General features: G+C 39.8%; 1 protein-coding gene across 11 annotated transcripts in view; it reads right to left on the reverse strand.

The window, feature by feature from the left end:
- The window catches only part of erc1b (ELKS/RAB6-interacting/CAST family member 1b), a 158,860-nt gene extending 152,118 nt beyond the window's left edge, over positions 1–6,742 (reverse strand). For 8 of the 11 annotated variants that reach the window (XM_057323925.1, XM_057323924.1, XM_057323923.1 and 5 more), the window contains exon 1: positions 6,538–6,741. The gene's annotated coding sequence lies outside the window, so the exon portion shown is untranslated. Of the gene's footprint in view, positions 1–6,537 lie in introns of all 11 variants that reach the window. The other 3 variants (XM_057323927.1, XM_057323926.1, XM_057323928.1) reach the window with 2 other exon arrangements.
- Between the last annotated feature and the right edge of the window lie 287 nt (positions 6,743–7,029).

Here is a 7,029-nt window from a genome sequence, read left to right on the forward strand (position 1 = left end):
TATTTATTTTTTACTGAAAAACTTCATTGTCTTGGTAAAACGCATCTTTGTTTTGTAGCAAGACTGGGCATGGAAACAAGTCACATGACACAAGCGTGACTGTGTGATCTCTTTCTTTAATAAATGCTATAACATTCCTTTACAAATGCACAATTGTTTTAATCCAAGTTTTTAAGTTTTACAATATTATATAAGCCGTGGTAAAACAGCTTATGGGTAATTTAGAGAACATGAGCTGGCACACTCCACTCAACTGTGTTTTGGCTCTTTCCAAAAAGCCATGAAAATATTTAAGAGGCTCTTGATCAGGTCCAAGCCAGCAGAGCCACAATCCCTCATTAGGAATGCATCTAACCCAAGTGCTGCATTTCCTTTCAGTCGAGCTAATCTGCATGCATCGCCAATAAATCCAATCTGGACTGAATGTGAAGTATGTTGACTGCAGACTCTTTTTGGATACACAAACATGTTGACTTTAAGGAGCATGATGCAGAGGTCAGGAAGAAAAAATCAAAACACTCAGGACGAGTTTTTTAAAACTGCGATAGTCTCCAGAAGCAGAACAGAGCCGACTGCCGATAAGACGCGGAGAGGGCAATGAGACCGCAAATCTCGTTCCTCTACTGCTGTCGAACGGAAGCCATATAATGCTCTGCATGGGCATGTCAAACCACGTCACATTCCCAAAGTTAAGACAACATGCTTTACATGCCTACACTTATGCAACTTTCCTTTATGCAGTAAACGTGATAAATTAATGACTTTATACAACACGTAAAATAATCTTGGGACCAGCAAAAATGGCAAGGACCGAAGGCAGTACCAGGAAAATATCTAGCATCATTTGTTTCCAGAGGCTATAAAAGATTTTTCTAGATGGGACATTTGAATAAGAAAACTGGATTCTTAGGACAGGCATTGAGAAATAACAGGAATCTACAGTGTTAGAGGTGGGGCAGAGTTGAATGAGGGGTTGGCAGTTATTTAGGGACAGATGGGGTCAGCTCAGGACACCAGAACAACTGTGCATCATTATTACAATGCATTCATTCATTTAATGAGCAATTTAATATTCCTTTATGCACCAATGTTACTTGTATCGTTCTTACCAAGGTTAAAGAAATATTTTAGAAAGTTTTCTATTCCAAACTGGTCTAAAACAGACATAAAGAAAAGGCACATTAAGTTTACATATTCACACAAATGCACATTGAGCACCTACTAAAATAGTAAGCCTCACAGACAACACTGACATCAATTCGATGTATATCAAAATGAAGGTGAGTTAATGACAGATTTTACATTTTGGGTGAACTATCCCTTTAAGAGCTACAAGACTCTTCATTGCTCAAACAGCTGCCATCTGGCTGCCCCTTAGGCAGGTGGATTACACCTGGACAGTTACACAGCATGAAGACCTACAAACACTCCCCTCCATTGCTTTTTCTCTCATATCGCTCCTTTACGCTTTCAATTCTTTCGTAAAAGCAATGTGCTTTCCCCTCCCCTATTTCTATCAACAATGCGATGTTGGATCATACAAAATTTTCCATTTCATTAGGCCCACATCTTTACTCTGTTAGACGGGCAAAACTGAGCCAAAGCAAATATTGACAACATAATTGTTCTCAGAAATAGAATTCATGTCTTTTAATCTCAGGAAGAAGGTTATTGGTATTAACAAACAAAGAAAATCAAAACGTCTCTCCAAATGTTGAAATTGAATGCATGAGCCTCTAGGAACATAAAACTGAGACAAGAATCTGTTGCAAACGGATGAGAGTAAACAGCAGAACGACTGACCATATGCCATTCTTACTCATAGTTCAGAGTAATAAATGAGCTCACACCGGCCAGACATACAGTAAAACACAACAACAGCACACATCTATCCATTCAGGGTTCCAATATAGGTAAGGGATAATCCACAGCTAGCCGTGCGTTACAGGGTTTTAATGCACAACGTGGAGGCCAAGAAGTGCATTAAAATTCTTTAACGCACGGCTAGCTGTGGATTATCCCGCTTATACCATGGTCATTTGCCAAGTTAAATCTTTTATTGATGTTTACAGTGTCATTTTAGATCAAACTGATTGGAGCTACTCGTGCGTTAAAGGCTTTTGATGCACACCTTCTTGATGCACACCTTCCAGCCAATCAGAATCCAGTATTCAAACATACCATGGTATAATCAAATTAGACCTCAACTGGCTCAACATATCGACTAGAATCTTTACACTTTATCTAAATAAAATCGAAAACGAAATGGCATATATTTCAACCCTAAAAGTCTATGACTTCATTTAATGAAATACTACAAACTAGAGCTGTCAAATGATTAATCGCGATTAATCGCATCCAGAACAAAAGTTTGCATTTACATAATATTTATCTATGTACTGTGCATAATATATGCATGTATGTGTGTGTTAATAAATACAAAATTATTATGCACAGTACACAGATATATATTATGTAAACACACACTTTTATTCTGGATGCGATTAATCGCGATTAATCGTTTGACAGCCCAAACATCAAAAAAATGCAATGTTTTAATATATATCCTACTGATGACTCACAACGTACTGTAAAAAGTCCCAATCTGTTAAAGTAAGGGTTTGAGTGCTGATTCAGAGCGCACACCCTAAATTACAGCCAGTAACTTTCATTTCAAATTCCAAGGCCGCCTACACCAATCAATAAGGTATCAATTTAAACGAGAGGCTGGGTTTGAAAGCATTAGTTTTTTGGCTCATTCCCGAGCATCGAACCCAATGCCTCTTTTATAGCATCAATGGGACAATGCGTGCCTGCCTCTGCCACTATATTTACAGGAGGGAACAGAGGTCAGCTTTGAGATCGCTTTAAAAGCTCTGCCTCGTGCCTAAATGCCTGCCGCTTTACATCACTGAACACGTGGACCAACACTGATTCACCAGCCACAACTACAAAGCATATTTGATTCAACCCGCCGCATGCATATATAAACTGCGCTTCTGCTTTAAATAATCCAGGTTAAAACAGTGGGAATAAATCAGGCTGCGAGTTATCCATCTCATTTTCAATAAGGAAAAGCATAAGACAGGATGGTGACCAATCAATAAGAAGACCCTGAATAAAAGATGATAATATAAATCTCTCAATAACTTTTTATTATCTTTCAGCTGCAGTGATTTTTGTCTCATCTTTCAATCAGCTAAAATGATAGTTTGTTTATTAATGGATGATCGCCCTAATCTAGAGCTCAGAGCAGCAAGTATAATGCATGTAGACACTATACAGTATGTAGACTTATTAAACTGCCTACCATAAAATATTTAATGGACTTTTGGTGAAAAGCATTAAGCGGAAACTCTACGTATCAAAAAGGAAGCACACAAAAATATTAAACCATTGCTTTGGCCAACAGAAATGGCGACTGTTAAACACGTTTGAAAACACAACCACAATAAAAATGTGAAAGAAAAAATGTATTATCCAACAAGTGAAAGATGCTACACTGGCCCAGTTACAGGACAATGCTGATTCACAGAGGGTCTACCAACCTCCACAGAAACCAGATATAGTCTCTGCAAGGCCAAAATAACCTGAAGGCTGTTTTCACATACGAGTTGCTTGCTGGGTCCAAACCTGATCCCACCTCCACAGGTCTATTTCACACTGTATTATTTGACTCCAAACCACAGTAAGTTTGCATAACCAAGAGTACCACCTTTAATTCTCGCAAAAAAAGATGCCAAACACGAAAAGCGTTATGCGTCACGAGAACTTGAAAAAAAAAGATTTCTTAGCACATACACGGGTTCAGAAAACAGATGCACTTTAAGCAAACTAACCCAAGTCAAAACAAAAGCTCAAGACCCATACGTTTCCATCTGCACGCTACTGTAGGTTAGAGCCGTGTTCCCCCTAAAACAGGGGTGTAACTCCGCTGTCTGAATATCCCACAAGCATGATGCTTTCGAGCTATCGTAAGTCAAAGATGTCGAAACAAAGTCCTGAGCCGACACGTCATTAACTGCTGGTACCCTCCTCGGGGACCCTGGATCAACTGATCGATTCTCATCTCCAGTCCTGACCTGCGAGCATGAAACGAGAGAGCCGGTGTTGAATGTTCTTTTCTTCTGGGACGGCACGCTCTCGTCCCGTCTGTCTGCATGAGGTAATTAGGTCAAAGCCTGCACAAGCCATGCTAAAGATGAGGATGAGACGCTTGCCGGGCTCTCTCGCCGCTGGGCAGCTTGGGTCTGGCTTGCTAAGCACACATGCACCTTGCATTGTAACTGACTTACATTTATTGCAAGCATTAGATAGATATGTTACACGTACGCAACAGAATCTCCAGCAAAACCACGGGTGACATTTTTGGACTACTTTTGGATTTGGATTGACATGTGGGTGAGTACACAATCAAAGTTTACTAAAAAAATTTAAACACAGCTTTAAGATTGTCCTATGGCTTTCATAATAGTGTTTCTTAACATCAAAACTGCATAACACATTCACACATTCAACTAAAAATACATTTTTCATCAGCTGTAAAACATCTTCCCTTAAGATGGCCTGCATGTTTGTACAAGCTGACACAAGACGAACTCTCCTGCATGTCTCAGTGTCCAAGAATCCATCATCCTCCCTGAATTTCCCTGTGTTACACCCTCTAGAGATTACATAAATATACGTAAATATCAAAGCAATTTATAAAGAAAGAAGAGAGAAAACACAGGTCAAACCTGTACGCCATAATCTCAGCATTTTATCTTGGTGATCTGTTTCCATTTTTTCAAACAATAATCTCTTCTTTCTCACTTTGTGCTTTTCTACACTGAAAAATGAACAGTATGGTTTTAGGCACAAAACGGTTATTTGATCTTATTTGTAAATTCAGTCACCTCCATCGCTGCAAAGACAGAAGGTGTGAGCCGAACGAACTGTCTATCAACGGTCCTGAGAGGGTTCAAGGGTTGAGAGATACAAGTACATGCCATATGTATTTTCCCTCTGCCCTCCCCTAACAGAATGTGCGGGTGCTGCAGAAGTTCAGAACACAAGCAAAGGGCTTTTTTGAAGTGATGGAGGCACAAGTTCAATAGCCATAGACAGTGTGCTGGTCAGGTTAGGTCAGACTGACATTACTCTAATCCTTCTATGTCAGGTAGGCCTCATTTCCAACATCCTGACACAAGCAGGCCAGTCAAACAACGACAAACCAAAACACCACAAGATTGATCCAATTGTGAAAACCAGCTGAGATAAACACAACACAAGCAGATAAAACTCGGTCAGCACGGATATCACATCTCACTGCTGGCCTATGCAATCCTCCATTCATTCTGATGACAATCACAGCAGAATATGTGTGTTACGTCATATGATCAGACATGGGGGAACATTCAAATAAACCACAGGCTTCCAAAAGCAAGAATCAACTGTAGAATTACAACAACAACAAAATGACATGAAGTGATGGTCTGAAACCAACCTGTTGAATCATAAGATATTTAACTGTGGTCAACAAGGTTGACAGGTCTGATCACGTTATTAATATTAATATTAAGGGGTATTTTTGATTTTACACGGCCAGCAATAGCCAATCAAAAATTCAGTCAATTCATTGATAGAAATTACACACATCTGCATACATGAAGAGAGCACTTTAAACGAATAAAGTTTCAGCTCTACAACAACACTGTTAATGGGAGAGGCTCAGGGAACCAATCACAATCGTCTAAATGCGAATTAATTGTGAAGGATTCCTTCATCCGTTTGCCTGGTAGCCTACATTACAACAACACGGCTTGCTGTTAAATAAAACAACTGTGTTTGTCTTGCTATAATACTAAACGAAACAGCCAAACTTTAGAATTTGTTAAAATATTTCCCCCCGAGGCAACGCGTTGTCTCCATTCTAATGCCTTTGATATTTTGTAACAGATACATATTTCCCGAGTGACGTCACGGAGAGTACGGGATACTTTGTAACAATTCGAGCGATATATTCTGTATCCGCCTCGTAGCCTCTTTCAATCATTTTAACAGGTAAAACGCAAAGAATAACGAGCAAAAGTGTGAAATGCACATGTAGTGACAGAGTTCCTTCTTAGAGAAGCCTGACACCGCCTAAAACTGAGTGAATTGAGGCTTCAGACGGATTGATAGTTGTAGTGCACACACAGTGTCTCGCTGTCGTCGTCATTCTCGGTTTATATCTTGCAATAAAAACCACTAAATGATAACAAACTCCTATACTTCTTTCTCTTAGCTTGATATGGACATACTGTACATGTTTCTCTTTTTTTCGCCCAGTTCCTCCTCCATTGCTTGCTGCGGGCGCAACAGCATTTCATTTCCAGAGGCTTTAAAGCACACATCAAGCAATATCACGTATATTTACCTTCCCACTAGTTTGTTTGGACATGTATAAAAGTATACAGACCGTTACTGTGCAATATATAGAAACGTACACAAAACCACACACTATCAATGGGCTGTGTCCGAGCAGTTCACACAAGACTTTAAAAAAAAGCGTCTCACCTTCTTGCACAAGAGGTTAGTCCGGTTTAGTGAGGTCTTTGCGGCTGTATTTATTGTTGTGGACGGACCGTTATGACTTTGAGAGCCGTTATCCGCGGGGAAAACCCTCTTTTATAGTACTTCTGTCGTTTTCTTCCTCTCTTTGCCAGCTCTACCAGTAGCTCTGCGAGCCTGGGCGCTTCAAGTGACGTAACGAACCGGGATGCGCGCTCCCGAGTCTGGCCTCCGTGACCGTCGAAGTGCACGAGAAACGAGTCTCGCTGCTTCTAATGCGAGGTGGCAGCACACACAGGATGTGCTGTACTGATTTTATTCAACAGTACGAGGTGAAAATGCGGTGGCGTAAATGTGTCTCACTTTTTACAAAAGGTAAATTGCAATGAAGGACTAAATAGAAACCTATGAATGTTTGTATTTATTTAGTTTTAATTATGAAGTAGTATGACTAGAGGTATCGTTAGAAATTTCGTTCACTTGCATATTATATTAGTT

This window comes from Triplophysa rosa, linkage group LG24 (assembly GCF_024868665.1).
Source record: "Triplophysa rosa linkage group LG24, Trosa_1v2, whole genome shotgun sequence".
In the NCBI taxonomy this organism is placed as follows: Eukaryota; Metazoa; Chordata; class Actinopteri; order Cypriniformes; family Nemacheilidae; genus Triplophysa; species Triplophysa rosa.